The 17,899-nt window shown below is 40.1% G+C and overlaps 1 protein-coding gene across 3 annotated transcripts in view; it reads right to left on the bottom strand.

The window, feature by feature from the left end:
- NCKAP5 (NCK associated protein 5) overlaps positions 1-17,899 on the bottom strand; it is a 1,086,741-nt gene that overhangs the window by 954,226 nt on the left and 114,616 nt on the right. The window lies entirely within an intron of this gene.

Here is a 17,899-nt window from a genome sequence, read left to right as displayed (position 1 = left end):
CCATCTCTTAAATCAAAGGAAATAAAAACAAAAATAAACAAATGGGACCTAATTAAACTTAAAAACTTTTGCACAACAAAAACCATCAACAAAATGAAAAGATAGCCTACTGAGTAGAAAAAAAATTTTGAAAATTATGACCAATAAGGAGTTAATGTCCAACATATATAAACAATTCATACAACTCAATATTTAAAAAACAAACAACCCAATTAAAATATGGGCAGAAGAATTAAATAGACATTGTTCCAATGAGGAAATGCATATGGCCAATGAGCACATGAGAAGATGCTCAACAGTGCTCATCATCAAGGAAATGCAAATCAAAACCACAATGAGATATCATCTCACATGTGTGAGAATGGCTATCATCAAAATGACCATAAATAACAAGTGTTGGTGAGGATGTGGAGAAAAGGAAACCCTTGTACACAGCTGGTGAGGATGTCAATTGGTGCAGCCACTATAGAAAACAGTATGTAGGTTTCTCAAAAAACTAAAATTAGAACTACCACATGACCTAGCTGTTCCACTCCTGGGTCTATACTGGGGAAAAAAAAAAAACATTAACCTGAAAAAATATGTGCATCACAATGTTTATAGCAGCATTATTTGCAATAGCCAAGTTATGGAAGTAAGCTAAGTGTCCATCAACAGATGAAGGAAAAATGAAATTTTGCCATTTGCAGCAACATGGGTATAATTGGAGGACATTATGCTAAATGAAGTAAGTCAGACAAAGAAAGACAAATATATGACATCACTTCTATGTGGAATCTAAAAAATAAACAAGTTAACATAACAAAAAAAGAAGCAGACTCACAGATCTAGAAAACAAACTAGTGGTTACCAGTAGGGAGAGGGAAGAGGGGAAGGGAAAAATAGGGGTAAGGAGTTTAACAGGTACAAATGATTAGATATAAAATAAGCTACAAGGATATATTTTACAACATGGGAAATACAGCCAATATTTTAGAATAACTATAAATAGAACATAACCTTTAAAATTTGTGAATCACTATATTGCATACCTGTAACATATAATATTTTATTGCAATTATACTTCAATAAAAGAAAAAAAATAATAACATAATTTTAGGAGAAAGCTTTTTTATCAAAAAGGCAAAACAACAAGAAGTGTTGGCAAAGATGTGCAAACATAAATTGGTACAGTCACTGTACCAATTATTATTGAACCTCTATTATTTAATAGAGGTTCCTCAAAAAATTAAAAATAGAACTACCATAGGATCCAGAAATCCAATGTCTAGGTATATATCCAAAGGAAATAAAATCTCTATACCAAAGAGATGTCTACATTCCCATGTTTGTTGCAGAATTATTCACAATAGTGAAGAATCTAAAAATATCAAACTCGAAGTTCCCTGGTGGGCTAGTGTTTAAGGACGTGGCATTGTCAATTCTGTGACATTGGTTCAATTCCAGGCCCAGGAACTTCCACATGCCACAGGAGCAGCCAAAAATAAATAAAGTAAATAAATATAAAAATTTAAAAATTATAAAAGTCAAACTCATAAAAGTAGAGATTAGAATAGTGGTATCCGGAGTTCCCGTCGTGGCGCAGTGGTTAACGAATCCGACTAGGAACCATGAGGTTGCGGGTTCAGTCCCTGCCCTTGCTCAGTGGGTTAATGATACGGCGTTGCCGTGAGCTGTGGTATAGGTTGCAGACGCGGCTCGGATCCCGCATTGCTGTGGCTCTGGCGTAGGCTGGCGGCTACAGCTCCGATTTGACCCCTAGCCTGGGAACCTCCATATGCCACGAGAGCGGCCCAAAGAAATAGCAAAAAGCCAAAAAAATAAAATAAAATAAAATTACCCTTTTTGTAGGTCCCTGATATTTTTCACATCCAATATTATTATTTTAATTCATTATTATCACTGTGGATGTCCAGAAATGAACTGACATCAGCATCAAAACCTATAGTCTTTTGACTATCCTCATGCTCCTGGGCCCTCAGTCATCTCCCCTGTATCCATCCTAGACCCCAGGATCTGTTCATACCCTCCTTCATGAAAACATATTTCTTATCTGCCTGAAAAATTCTTCACCCAGGTTTCTACTGGAGTGGGGACTCATGAGTAAATGACAAGTGTTTAATGTCTATCTTTCCCACAAGTGTTTATACCCTAGAATTAGGGCAACAGCTCACTCATAGAGTTACCCCCAAACCCAGGGCAGAATGTTTGGGATCAGCTCCACTTGTTTGCCGTAAAATTAAACTCCTGAGCAAGGGAGGTCTTTGCAAATAACTTATGCTGCTTCATGCCGCCTTAGAAGTGGCTGGTGATTTGTATCTTAACAGCTTTGATTTGTATCTCAAATTCAACATTACCATGTGTGTAAACTGTGACTCCACCAGAGAAAAGCCGAGATGCTATTCCTCTTTTATATTACCTTGGGTTACCTCAGCTTAGTTATCTGGAAAAAATAAATCCCTTTCTCATAATCCCATGAAATGTTCTTTCAGAATATCTCTTCTGATTAAAATATATATAAATAAAGATACATGTATATACACATACACACACAAGTAGATCTTTCTCAATAAGAATACATGAATATGTTCTCAAAATAAAAAGTTTAAAACTATATAGAATCCAATTTGGAAAACAACAAAATCTTCCTTTTCACACACTCCCAAATCTTATCCTCTCAATTAGGGGGGAAAAAGCAACTAATGATTTGTTATCTTTTTAGAACATTTTCAGGTCATTGATATACATATATGGACATATTTATATGTAAGGTTTTAAAAAACGTAAATGATACCCAATTCTGTATATTTTTGATGACAATTTGTTTTCATTTAGTAAGATATCAAAGAAGTCTTACAATGTGAGGATACAAATAGCAAATAGCTCTCCTTTGTTTTTGTTTTTTCTTTTTTCTTTTTTTGGCTGTTCCCTGGCATGTAGAAGTTCTTTGGGCAGAGATTGAATTTGTGCCACTGCAGTGACAACACAAAGCCCTTAACCACTAGGCCACCAGGAAACTCCCTCCTTTGTTCTTGTAATGGCTACACAAGCTCTGTAATGTGGATGGAGTGGTCATTTGTTTCACTCTTCCACCACTGGTGAACATTTAGACTGTGATCAGCTAATCCTTATTACAAAGGATGCCACAATGTGCCACCTTGTGCATGCCACTTCATTCACACAAGTGAACTATTTTCTGGGATAAAGTTCCCCTGAGTTTCTATTAGTTTAAATTGACTCCTGTGTCTGCTGTGTCCCAGTAATTACTTATATCTCTGATTCAGAAAGGCGGAGATGGATGCCTATAGGTTCCCAGAAATGTAACTATCAGCCTTCAGAACAAAATTCATATCTCCCTTAAAGTATACCCTGCCTAGTTAAGAACTCACTTTCAGGTCATTCTGTATCATTAACCCAGAACACTCGCGCCCTGGTTCTTCAGTGCTGTTAACCACGACCTCCCAGTGAGAGTAAGTTTTGAGAGTTCTGAAAGTTTGATTAAAGACGACAGCACTTGTTTGACCCTGGGCAATGAGGGCTTATGCAAAGTCCTGATCAGGTTTTGGGAAGGATGCACACACCCCTGTGGGACTTCAAGACCTCTTCAAGGAGACACAACTCAAAGCCTCTGGCCAAGACAAAAATTATCAGACCCTTATCATCATGCTGCTGTCTCACAATAATGCCACACACCCCACTTTTCAGCCACTTGGCCCACTCCTTCCTACTTCTACTGAGAAAAGTATGTGGCCCACTATTCACCGCACCCCTATAGGGGAAATATAGGTCTCCAACCAACCAGCAAGTGTATTGGAAGACATCTTTCCCCAACCAATCAGCAGGTCAGCAGGTGTATGGTAAGACCTCTCCTCTCTCCCCTTTGTCTCTAGGCTATAAAAACAGATATGACAAATCCCCAGGTCAGCTATCCCTGATTATCAAGAAGTCAGCCCTCTGTGTTAACAGCATCTCTTGTCTCAATAAAGTTGTCTTGTCTTTACCTTGCTTTGCATCTGGAAATTCTTCTTCTGACCCATGTGCACAGACCATGACCCCTCCCCCTTTGCCCCCCAAAATAGACATGGAACCAAATACAGAAGCCAGCTGGTGTAGAGAATTTGAAGCTAAAATCATCTTTTTCTTCATCCAATTTTCTTCATTATCTGTTACAGAATATTAAACTTTTTGCTTAAGTGATCTAGGCAAAGCTTTCTGCTTATTCCTGTTTGAGGTCATTGTGGCTAGAAATATCGTAATAACTGAGTTGGATTGCCTAATCACAAGATAGAAATTCCCAGAATGAGATTCTGCACCCAGAGTTGCTCTATCAAGCAAACTGACCAATACACTTCCTCTGCACTTCCCATGCCCATGGTTAGCACAGGTTTAATAATTGGAAGCCAAGACATAGAGTGAAGCTCGTGATGGAAACTGTAAGGCAGGTGTGGTCTCTAAAAAGATGTGGTTTTTGGAGTTCCCAGGTGGCCCAGCAACTTTAGGATCCCATGTTGTTACTGCTGGGACTCAGGTTACTTACTGCTGTGGCATGGGTTCGATCCCTCGTCTGGGAACTTCCACATACTGTGGGTGTAACAAATCAATCAGTCAATAGATAAATAAATAGATCTATAGATAAACAGATTGATAAATAAATAAAAGGCATATTATTAAAAAGTAAAAGAAGAGTTCCCTTCGTGGCTCAGCAGTTAATGAACCCGACTAGGATCCATGAGGATGAGGGTTCAATCCCTGGCCTTGCTCAGTGGTTAAGGATCTGGCATTGCCAAGAGCTGTGGTGAGGCTACAGGCACAGCTCAGATCCTGTGGGGCTGTGGCTGTGGTGTAGGTCAATAGCTGTAGCTCCAATTCAACCCCTAGCCTGGGAACTTCCAAATGCCACAACTGCAGCCCTAAAAAAAGGCAAAAAAAAAAAGAAAAAAAGAAAAGAAAAAGATGTAGATTTGTTTTGGTTAATAAGCATCATGGTTGTTTGATGGTTTGGTTGGCTGCCTGTAGGCTCTGCTGTCCCACAAGGGCAGCCTTGCTGTCCAGAGATCTTTAGTCATGACCGTACTGAGCACCTCTATAAGTGAGATGCTAGCTCTAAGAACCTATACTGCATAATGCTTCCATCAGCTGTCACTGAGCATGCATCTGAGAAAAAAAGGCTGAAACATTTTGAGTCATATGTGAGAATTCTGTGTTCTTACAAGGACATAGGGTGATGGGGGTGGGGAAGAGAGGCAGAATTCTATAGTCCAGACACTTATCTTGGAAAAGATTTATAATGGCTTAAGTATAACCACACTGATATTGCAGAAAATGGCACAAAAACCTCTCCATCATGTAAAAAGTACTTTTGATTTTAGTAGAAGAAAAGATGAATGCCACTAGTTAAAATGCCTCAGAATTATTTTGGTTTTGGGTACAGTGCCTTCTAAGTTCTATTGGTTTAATTTGAAAATCTGAAGATGTATAAAATAACATTGTTTTTGACTAACGGAAATCGCAAAAACAGAAACCCCAAAACTCAAATGCACATACACACACACACACAGCCTATTTTACCATGCCCATCTAGCCAGTTCAGAGTCAAATACATTCTGTTAACAAATATATTCAACAGAAAGCCAATGACAGAAGAAAAAAAAAAAGTTCCTCACTGAAGAGAATCTGAGAATTAAGTAAAAAGAGATTTGCAGAAAGGACAAGTAGAAAGAGACAGGGGCTCATCATTGCCCAAGAGATTACATATTTTTCAAACAGCAGAAAAGGCTTAAAAAGTGAATTTAGAGGAGTTCCCGTCGTGGCGCAGTGGTTAACGAATCCGACTAGGAACCATGAGGTTGCAGGTTCGGTCCCTGCCCTTGCTCAGTGGGTTAACGATCCGGCGTTGCCATGAGCTGTGGTGTAGGTTGCAGACGCGGCTCGGATCCTGCGTTGCTGTGGCTCTGGCGTAGGCTGGTGGCTACAGCTCTGATTCAACCCCTGGCCTGGGAACCCCCATATGCCGCGGGAATGGCCCAAGAAATAGCAACAACAACAACAAAAAGACAAAAAGACAAAAAAAAAAGTGAATTTAGAGAAGCGCAATTTATCAGTTTTTCCACAAAGTCTGTCTCTGTAGAACTTCCCTAGAGCGTTCTTCAGCTCTGTATGACAAACCTGCTTCCACAGGCAATTATGTTCCCCTCACCAAACACAGCTTGCACGGTAACATTTCCCGTGATATCACAGCTTTGTGCTTAGGCACAAGGGCATGGAGGCCATCCTAAATGTAGCACATTTAATGGAGCTATAGAGGGGGAAAGGGCAGGGTCCAAGGATTGAGCCCCTCCTCCTCACCCCACACCCACACCTCCAGCACTGTGTCTCAAATATGCCTGTTCCGTGATCCAGGAAGTTCAAAAAAATAATACAACTTAATGGAAAGCCATTTTAGGCATTTTGTCTTGAAAGAGACAAAGGGTCCTCCTATTAATTCTGAAGCTTTATCTATGCATTGTGCCAGCTTTGAATGCTTGAGTCCAGGAAAAAGAGCAATTCTTTGTTCAGTGTTTCAAAAAATAGGCGAAGGGGTGGGAGAGGGGCTGGAAGGAGACAAGGTGAGGGCAGAAAGGAGAGGAACACTACTTGTAACCTTTTCTTATCGGTCCAGCCATCAGTCTCTAATTTTCTGAACACCATTTCTAGATGCCCCAGTTTTACAAGGTGTGGTGAGGGTGTGAAGGAAGGATGAGCTAGCATCCCTAGTTTAGCAAGTTTTACTTTCTGTTGCCAGGGAAACCAAATTTAAGTGCATTAGGGTATTAGGGAAGGGGACACTGGTTTTGTGTTTATTTCCAATCTTATTCCCCCTGCAAGGATTTGTGATTACTTACAGAAATATACACAAAAGGAGAATGATAAAATAATTAAGGAAGTAAAGCCAAAGGGAAGATACAAGAAGAAAAATAATAAAGCCAGAGTTAAGATTAACTAGAAAAATGTACAATATGCTATCTAGGCTAGAGGTGATCTCTAGATTTGGCATAAAGGTTTGGGAGCCTCAAGCACAGGCAGAAAGTAACACAGGACACTACATACAGAGCTGACACTAGGTAATAGTGCAAGGCAACTGTTGCCAAACCTGGCTGCTCTGCTACATCACCTGGGAAGATTGGCAAAATCCAATAATGAACCAGACTTCCTAGAGAAGGCAGGGAAGGAGGGAATGCTGGGAATGTGCATCTTTAAAAACCTCCCTGGAGTTCCTGCTATGGCACAATGGGATTGGTGGCATCTTGGGAGCCCTGGGATGCAGCTTTGATCCCCAGCCTGGTGCAGTGGGTTAAGGATCCAGCATTGGTGCAGCTGCAGCTGCAGCTTAGGTTGCAGCTTAGGTTGGATCTGATCACTGGCCTGGGAACACCATATGCTGCTGGGTGGCCAGAAAAGTAAACAAACAAAGAAAAAACCCTCCCTGAAGTGATTATGATGCCAGTAGCCCTCAGACTGGGAACCCCAGCTGTAGGGGTTTAGAAATAAAAAAAATAAAAAAAAAACTTTGAAAATCAGATTGTAAGAATCATGGAGGACGTAGAGCTCAAGCTGAGCCTCTAAATTCAGATGGCATTTAAAGAAGTGGATATTCTAAGACCTTCCACTTAGAGGTAAAGTCATGAGCTAAATGACAGAGGCAGGAGGGAGCCTAATGCCCTGCTTCCCCTGAGTAGGTGCCAGGGGTCCTAGGACACTAGTGAATTTATTCCTTAATACAGTCAATTGTAATTAAATCACAAAGGAATTAAAGAGGCCACATACACTACAAATAACAGTTAAAACAGAGATAGAATGAAAATATATATATTAATAACCTCTTGCTGAGTAAAAAATTGAGTGGCTTAAAAATAATATACATTTATTATCTCACAGCTTCCATGGATCAGGAATCTGAGAACAGCTTACCTGGGACCTCTGTTCAGGTCTCACCAGGTAAGCAGGCCTGAGGTCTCATCTGAGGCTTAGAGTCTTCTTCTGAGCTCTGGTGGTCATCAGCGGAATTTATTTCCTTACATCTATAGAATGCACGGTGACTTGCTTTTGCAGGGTTAGGCAGGAAACTCTCAGAGGGTTACAATCACTGACCTCTAGACTCACTTTAAGGGGCTTGTCTGATTACGTCAGGCCTACCCAAGAAAATCTCCTTTTTTTATTAACTCAAAGTAAACCTATTAGGGGGCTTTAATTACACTTGCAAAACTCTCCCCACCTTTGCCATACTATATAACCTAATCATGTAGCAGTCATATTCTCAGGTACTGCCCACACCTAAGAGGGTGTATAAGAAAGGGATGGCCTCTTAGGATCCATCATAAAATGATGTCTACCACCAAGTGCAAAGATGAGAGAATGAAAAATTCCAAATTTGCAGGATATATGAGCAAAGAGAACACTTGTAATTAAACATGTAAATTTGGCTCTGAGCTTCTTGGCAGTTGAGGTCAAAACGAGACACGACCCAACTTCTTAGTTCTCTCAGATCAGGTCCTAATACCAAATTAGACAAGAAAGTCTCATGTCTTTACATAGGCATCATAAAATGACAAGCATCAAGATAAAGTGAGAGAAATAAGAGTTAGGTGGAAGTTGATCCAAAATAATGCTTCCAAGGTAGAGTTATGTGTTTGTCCCTCCCTACCAACTTTCCCCCATACCTTGGGGAATTGGCAATGATGGGAACCAAGTTCAGTGAGGCTTGGTCGATACCAGGTACCAGAAGGAACCTATAACAGAGATTAACCATGACAAGGCACCATGGATTGGTCCAGGGGAAGAAAGAATACAAACATGCAAACAAAGTAAAGTTAGAATCAGAGGGCTCCAAAGTGTGGAAGAGACAGGAGCAAAAGTTTGCACCTGACACAGCCTCTGATGAGTCTTGCAGAAATGTTGCCTTGTCCTTGTTCCCTTATAAGCATCCTCTGGCCCCAGGGCATCTTTCAGTCATCCCTGTATCTCTTAGAGAGCTGATCAAATTTCTCTGCTCTGTTTTCTGGTGCTCATAATTGGTTCTAAGCATGCAGAACTGTGAACTGTGTCAACCTGTGTTCCATTTGCTCTCTAAAATATACCTGTGGCTACATGCAAACTATTCCTTCATCCATCTACTAATACTTTGCCTCTTTTGGTGACCCTACTCAATCCCACATACCTGTCTCCTTTCCTTGCATGGCCTCTGCTCTCATTCACAGAATTGGCACTGACTTTGTTATCACTCCAGTTTACTCCCATCTGGTCTCCTACCATCTCACTATCTAGTCCAGGGCAGTGACAGCTCTTAACCTCATTCATCTTTTGCTTTCCATAGAGCTTATTCATTTAGATCTACAAAGTCTATAGATGGAAGAGGCCCTAGAATCCTGCAGCTCACCTTCCTTCTAGATGAAGACCATTCCATCAATCTCTGATCACTTCTAGAGACAAGGAACTTGTCCATAATGTTTCAATTTCTAAGAATTTCCAAATGATCAAAAATTCTGCCTAATATTAAGCCATAAATGCTTAACTTATTTTTTCTTTTCCTTTTACAACTCCTCGTGCAGCATATGGAAGTTCCCCGCCTAGGGGTAGAATCATACGCCACAGCAAGAGCAACACCAGATCCATCCACATCTGTGACCTAAACCGAAGCTTGCTGCAATGCTGGATCTTTAACCCACTAAGTGAGGCCAGGGATTGAACCCTCATCCTCATAGAGAAAATATTAGGTCCTTAACCAATTGAGTCACAACAAGAACTCTGTTTCTCTTTAACTTCTACCCTTAAGTAGTAGTGGAAGCAGTATTCTCTGGAGTAGATTAAAATATCACCTTTACCTTCAGATACTGTTAGTGGGAATATCATTTGGTACGACTACCTTGGGAAATTATTTCTCAGTATCTGCTAGATTCCCTGTGAGGCAGCAACCACACACATGTACCAGATACATGTATATTTGTTCACCAAGGGGTGTGTCCTGGAATATTCAGAGCAGCATTATTCATAATGGGCCAAAACTCTCCAAATGCCCACCAACAGTAGAAAGGATATATTATAATCACACAATGAAATACTAAACAACAAGAGCATGAAAATTCTACATTATGACCACAGTAAAATGGGTGAATCATGCAAATACAATTTGAATGAAAAAAATTACACAAATTGGGTGAGTCTATTCACATAAAGTGCAAAAACAGAATTAATCTATGCTACTGCCAAGTCCTCATGCTGAATACCAGAGGGGTGTGACTAAAAGGGAATTGAGGAGGGTGCTGGTGAGGTGCTAGTGATATTTCTTGGTCTGAGAGCTGATAATACAGGTGTATTCACTTTGTAAAAATGTATCAAGCAGTAAACATATGTGCACTTATCTGCATGTATGTTACACTTACAAAAAACTTTTTTTAAATCCTCTTCCTCCACCAAATAACCTGAGTAAATCAAATTTCTTTAACCATTTCTTATGGATATGGGTTGGAGATTAAGATCCTGATCATCTACTTATAAATACTTTTAATTTGGCAAAGCTCTCATCATTCATTTGGAATTTAATCATATTAATTACAGTGTTCTTTAAATGTCTCATAGGAGGCTAATTCCTTTCTTCCAAAATGATGTGAACCCCATAAAAATGGGTATTCCCCCTTTTTTGTCTTTTTAGGGCTGAACCCACAGCATATGGAGGTTCTTAGGGGTCCAACTGGAGCTGTAGCTACTGGCCTATGTCACAGCCACAGCAACTTGGGATCTGAGTCGTGTCTGCGGAATGTGGGATCCTTAACCCACTGAGCAAGACCAGGGATTGAGTTCATGTCCTCATGGATGCTAGTCCAGTTTGTTAAACCACTGAGCCATGACAGGAACTCTGGTATTTTTCCTTTTGATTTTCTAGCAGCACTTATATTCTCAGAGTCCCCTGCATGCTCAGAAAATACTTTTTCCCTCTTCCTTGGCAAGTACAGATAAAACAGATCAAATTGACAAGGGGTCTGTTTGATAAAACAACCTAAGTCTTTTCTCCCCCCCCCAATTAAAGACAATACTAATTTATCCATTGAAGCCAGTAATTGCTCTCTTCCCACAAGTTCATCTAAGGATTGACTTTGTCCTGATTTGTGAGCCCTTTTCAGATGTTTCTGGATGGCGAGGTAGGGATAACTATTTAGCAGACCTTTCTAAAATACTGATTCAGTATTTCTTATGTTCATTCCCCTTATCTTCATCAAAAATAAATTGACCTGATGCCTGAACTCCTTCCTTGTAATTTTTTTCTTCTCGAGGAAAGAACATATTACTTTGGACACTAAGAAGTATTCTTACCCATGAAAAGTTAATGGCATCCTCCTTTCTGATGGGCTAAACAGAAGGCGAGATGAATTAAGCTCTAGAAGACACACCCCATCTCTAACAGAAGGAGAGAATCCTGGGTTCTCAATAATGGAATGAAAATAACGCTTTTGATGTCGATAAGGCTTCTGGCTGATAACTTATCTTTCCAGAGCAAATACTGCCAAGGAAATCTCCAGACATTCATATCATGAATGTTCATTCTCTCTCTACTTATATACTCATTTACACTATTGGCACCTGGCATGCTCGATTGCTGAACAAGACAAGGTTTGTAGACCTTTCTTTTCCAGCTTTGCAATTTTTTTTCTTTTTTTTTTTGGTCTTTTTAGGGCTGCACCTGTGGCATACAGAAGTTCCCAGGCTGGGGTTTAATTGGAACTATAGCTGCCTGCCTACATCACAGCCACAGCAACTCCAGCTCCGAGCCAGGTTTCCAATCTACACCACAGCTCACAGCAGCACTGGATCCTTGACCCACTGAGCAAGACCAGGGATCAAACCCATGTCCTCATAAACCTGGCCAGGTTCGTTTATGCTGAGCCATGATGGGAACTCCTGCAATTTTTTTTCCGATAGAATGTGTATGGGCCTCAGTCACTTCCATGGACAAATGGTAAAGAGAGAGACAAGTTCCCTAACTATAGTCATATTTCTGTCACCTGGTTGCCTTTATAACCAATGGGTCTAGCACAACTAGACTCATTCCAGGTTCTGGAGAGACAGAGAGAGAGAGAGACAGGGAGAGAGGAAGAGTGACAGAGAGAGAACGTGAAATTATGAATCTGCAAAGATTCTTACCCAGTCCATTGAGGAACTCCCTCTAGAAAATTGAAGACACATGTCAGTTCTTTATAAAGATCATACAAAACAGAGAAGGAAAATCTAAGAAAGCTACTCATGCAAAAACTATTTAATCAAAGAGGAAAGACAATTATAACATATGTTAATCTTCTGCAGAGGTTATAATTAAATGCTTTGGAGAACCACCCTTCCCAGGGTGATCCTCCAACATCTGTTGTGAAGACACATGGCACTGTGCAGTGACAAATCACTTCAGCACTTGGGGGACTTCTGGGGACCTCAGGCACTGCCAGGGTCCTTGTGCTTGAAACCCAGACCCACCCCCACTGTCCTGTAGGAGGTGCTTTGCTCCTGAGTGCTCTTCCAGATTGTCCCTGCTGTGCGTCACACTGCAGTCACCATGTGTTCAAACTGGATCTCGGGGCCAGAAGTGGTCTTGTGACTATCTGATCCCTTTCCCTTCATGTTTGCAGATGGGGCTACTTGATCCTATGTCCTAGAGCTGGCTTGCCCTACAGCAGGGCTGTTTAATTCTCTGTTGAGATTTCACTCTACTCCACCATGCCCCACTTGCTCTGGCATTTTTTTTTCTTACGTTGGCTTGGAATTTGGATGTGTTCTTTGTTTAACGGGATCAGCATTATAATGAGGTCCTAGGGTATTTGAAGTTTGTGGAGAGGTAGACAGATGAAATGATTCTCTTCTCCATCATGTGGTCCATCGCCAGTGAGAAACATGGACCATCATCATTATTCCTCTACTTGGCTTTCTGGAGAGTAGGAGAGAAAGGAGAGGTGACTTAAGATAAAGAAGGAGAAAAGAAAAAAAAAGGATGAGAAAACAGGAGGATATGGGAAGAGAGAAGATTGAGAGATATAAGGACAGAGAGGGAGGGTGGGATAAAGAGAGAGAGATGGGGAAGAGGGCAAGAAGAGCTAGGGAAGCTGGTCCAGGGATGCAGGAAAAGGGCATCAAATTAAGACGCCATCAAAAGGAGCTGAACACACTTGATACCCAATCTACTTCAACACCTGCTTCCACTGTATCTCAAATATGCAGTTCTATGCACACTAAAGACCACAGGATTTGGCAGTTTTGCCAAACAAAAGGCAGAGATGATAAAGCTGCGACATCACATAAACAGACACAAGGTGTCAAATAATGAAAAATAGGCCCACATGGTAAGAACATGATAAATGTATTCACAGCCCAGGAGTAATAGGGGTGGGCAGTTTCCTTGGTAGCTCTTTGGGGCTGCAGTTACTGGTATGTGCCAAAATGCCCAGTAAATGGGGTTCTTGACAATTGGCCTTGGGCTGAAACAACAAGTCACATGGTGCTGATGTCAGCCCTCTCATTTCCCTTCAACAATCCACTGCATACAAGGGCCCACCATGTCTTCAACGATAAGGACCCTATAACGATGGTAAGGACCACCACATATTGCAAGTCTGATTTTGTGTGGCTACTTTATCTCATTTAATCCTCACAATGATAAGGAGGTAATATAATCTCAATATCTGGCTCATAGTCTTACTGTGCAATCTGAAACAAATGAACCTCTCAGCACCTTGGTTTTCTCACTAATGAAATAGAATTAATAGGAATGTCTAACTCAGAGGGTTGTTTGGAGGATTAAATGAGACAACAGAAAGCACAGCAGGGCCAGATATGTCACATGCACTTAATCAATATTAGGTGATATGATCGTTGATATTACCACACTTTATGGAGGAGCATAGGAAATGAACTAACTCTCCCCAAATCAATGGAGATCAGACCATAGGCTGGAACCCAGGTGTATCTAAGGGTACATGCCACTTGGACATGAGCTGCAGCTATTTGTTTTGTTACTCTGTCTGTACGAACTGACCCCAAAGATCCTGGTCTTTCTAGTGTCCAATGCAGCCTCCAGGAAAAGGGAATCCAGAAAATCATCAGCCCAACCAGGGAAAGCTAAAGGGATGCATTATTCAGTTCAAGATATCTTCTTCTTCCCACTCCCTTGTCCTCATCAATGAGAGAAGCAAAGAGTCCCTGTCCATCCTCTTTTTCACTGACTCTCATACCCATATGGCCCTATTGACAAATGCCATAAATATTGATGATTACACAAAATAGACACTCACTCATTCAGAGAAAGTTAGCTAAAAAGAAGTGTCTTGCCTTGGTGCCCTAAATCCATAGAATTCTGAATGCCATTAGATTTGAATGTCATCAGTTGAGTTATAAAAAGGAATGTTTTCAGAAGCATTAAGAGTGGAGAGGATAAAACACATCTGTTAATTTGCCTATACCCATCTATTCACTTAGGGGACACCTACTATTTACCAGCCATTGTTGTAAATGTTCAGGCTACAATAATAAATGAGATAGACATGGGTTCTGCCTTCATGGAACTAGAGCCCCTAGATGGGGAGACATTCTTAATCCAATAGGGGACTATATATTTAATCACACTAGTGATACATTCTAGGCAAAACAAGTGCTTGAAGCTACATTCTAGGCAAAACAAGTGCTTGAAGCTATCAGAGTCTAGAACAAGTAGGGAGAGCTTTCCTGAGGAAGGGCCATTCAGGCTAAGCAGGAGTTGTCTCAGTGAGGATGAACTGTCTAAAAGGAGAGATTTTGGGGAGCTGGAGAAGCCCAAGAGAGTAGGAAGAGAAGAGTTCTGTGCTAACCTGCTAGATGACTCTAGAAAAGTCAGCTCAGGTCCCCACAACACTTCCATCAACACAGTATGGCAGGAAGGAGACCTTAATGCTCTCCAGTTCTCACAATTTCTCTTGATTCTCTTTCCCTATGTCCAAACTGAGGGTATACCAGAGAATGAGAAGATTCTGGTCCAGGCAAAGGAAAGAAAAACACCTTTTTGGTTAGAATCGGGCTTTCTCCAATGTAGGAAGCAAGTAAAAATTGTCCTGGGATAGAGAAACCATCATTTCTTTTCTCCATATTCAACATCTAATATTAAGTTTCCCCACAAGGCTCAAAGCCCAGGGCTCCAACTCCAAAAGAAAGGCCATGTGCAGATTTTATGATTGGGCATCCCAGATCCTGGTTTGGTAGATGGGCTATGATTGATCGGAATTCTCCAATTTTCCTTACCAATGAAAATGAAAAGTTAAGACAACTAATTTCTTCAGGTAGAAAGAAAAACAATGCACTTGCAAAAATGACTTTGGTGGCTTTACTGCTATGAAGCAGGTACCCTAAAAACAACGGCTTTGTTCAGGAGATACCTGTTGTGGTTGGGCTGTATGTGAAATTTTAGTCAGTTTGATAAGGCCCTCTACTGGCAATCTCCAAAAACACAGTCTCTTTCAAATTATTTTAAGTAAACCATTTTAACTACTCCTAGGAATAAAGTATCTCACATTCCTGATTATGCACATCTGGGCTGAAAGAGTGAAAAGAAAACGAGAAAGGGAAGAAACAAATGTCGTCATTTCAAGTGGGCTATTCATTTAGCTATTCATAAAATAACATTACATCAAGCATCATTTGCTTTCCTCTGATGAAGCTATGTTAGATGTCAGAGGTACTTAGAAACAAAGGCTACACTAAAATGTTTCGAGTATTCATGGAACCGTAAAACTAAATTATGAATGTTATTTACTAGCTACTATATACCAGATTGTTTTTCTCCATTTCCCCACACTATTATTAGACTAAAAGAAATGTTGAAGACAGGCCTTTTAAATTGCTTCTGATAAAGCACAACTAATAATTAACTTCTCCCGCTTGACAACAGACCAAAATAAATAAATAAAAGCATATGGCAACTTAAAATTTAACTACTCATACAAAAAAATATTTTAAAAGTAAGTTATGAAGTTATGGTTTGACACATTTGTCAAAGGGCTGTTAGAACAAGTGGGAAAATTTACCTATACATTCCTAGAAAACCAAGTCAATTTTTAAAAAGAGGCAGTTAATAACTTTAGGAAAGATTTTTGACAGAAAGGAAATGGTATAATAATTTCTCTCAACAGTAAATGTTATTTACAATCATGATAAAAATAAGCACCGAATACCCATCTAATCGAAATTATGATATAATTTCATTGGAGGATAGGGAAGGTATAGAGGGTTTAAGAAATATATATTGTAATATGTCATAATAGAAAATAAATGATAAATAATTTGACATTATAAATAGACATAGAGAACAATTTTAAAATATTGCATAAAAGGTAGGTAAAAGAAAATCCTCTGAGAAGTAGGACTGGGAAACTGGGTGGGGAGGGTGGTTCAGAGGACTATTATTCTATATATATAAACATTTAAGTACTATCACTTAATATATGTCAAGTGATATACATACTAAATATGTATGGTATAGTTTTTATATAGTTATTTTAGTACTATTTGGCTTTCTAAATTATGAGCATGTTATTAATTTTTTTTTATTTTTTTGTCTTTTTAGGGCCACACCAATGACATATGGAGGCTCCCAGACCAGGGGTCAAATCGGAGCTACAGCTGCTGGCCTATACCACAGCCACAGCAACGGAGGATCCGAGCTGCATCTTCAACCTACACCACAACTCATGGCAATGCTGGATCCTTAACTCACTGAGTGAGGCCAGGGGTTGAGTTTTCACGGATGCTAGTCAGATTCATTTCTGCTGAGCCATGATGGGAACTCCCTGTTTTTTGGGTGGTTTTTTTTTTTTTTTTTTTGGTTTCTAAAAACAGAGCAGCACTGAGAATGGAACCCATTCAGGACATAGCTTTTGAACAGGCCTGGATCAGTGTTCCAAGTTTCCAGATTCAATCTGCCAAATGAAGCAAGGACCCTTCGTGGAAGAGTTTGTCAGGCATGTATCACGACAGTAACACTTGTTCCCATGTTTCAGAACTAACGGCTGGTTTTTCAACACCATAATATTGATCTGCCATATTATCATCCAAGTTCCTATTCCAGAATGTGTTTGGAACTTTCTTAAACTAAGTCCATTGAGTTCTTAGAGTGCATTCAAATTCTACTCAAAGGAATCACTAATCCAGAAAGTTTATTTCTAAGAGGAGAGATCTGGTTTCTTGCCCTGAAAATATCCAGATTAATTGATGTAACTACTGGGATGTACCTTGTGTAATCAAGGCTTCCAAAATGACATGACACACTTCATTAGACAAGTATGTATTGGGGCAGAGTCAATGTTGGGGCTAATGTTCCATGTATCTGAGAGATTTATTATTTCATCTATAAAGAAAGCACAATTGGGAATCCAAAATTCCAAAAGCATTAAACTTTGTAGAATTAGAGAAGAGAGAAAAACAAGGCTCTAAGGTATCTTGTACATAATGAGTTCTATGACTTGACAGTGTTCAGCCTCAACCATTCTGGCTATTAAAACCACTGTCACAAAATAATACTACCACTTCCCTCAGTAAACCCTTCTAGGGATCAACCAAATGGCCAACTGTTCTTTCTTTCTTTCTTTTTTTGTTAACCTAAGCCCTCTTGATTACACTCTTGACCAAGCTGACTCAGCCTATCAATACCCATACCAAGCAGGCAAATAATCTTGATGTTTAGACGTCAACTTGGGCCAACCCGCAAGGGGATTCATGTCTGAGACGAAAAGAAAAACAAAAATAGCAAAGGACTGGGCATGGATTTTGACACTTCTGAAAGACTAGAAAATGTGAATCACCACTTCAGTCAGTTGGCACCTGGAAGTGTTTATCTGATCTGCTGTTCTGCCAGCACCATCGG

Source organism: Phacochoerus africanus, chromosome 3 (genome assembly GCF_016906955.1).
Source record: "Phacochoerus africanus isolate WHEZ1 chromosome 3, ROS_Pafr_v1, whole genome shotgun sequence".
In the NCBI taxonomy this organism is placed as follows: domain Eukaryota; kingdom Metazoa; phylum Chordata; class Mammalia; order Artiodactyla; family Suidae; genus Phacochoerus; species Phacochoerus africanus.
Note: the sequence above shows the minus strand (reverse complement) of the source record. Positions and strands in the feature narration are given on the sequence as shown.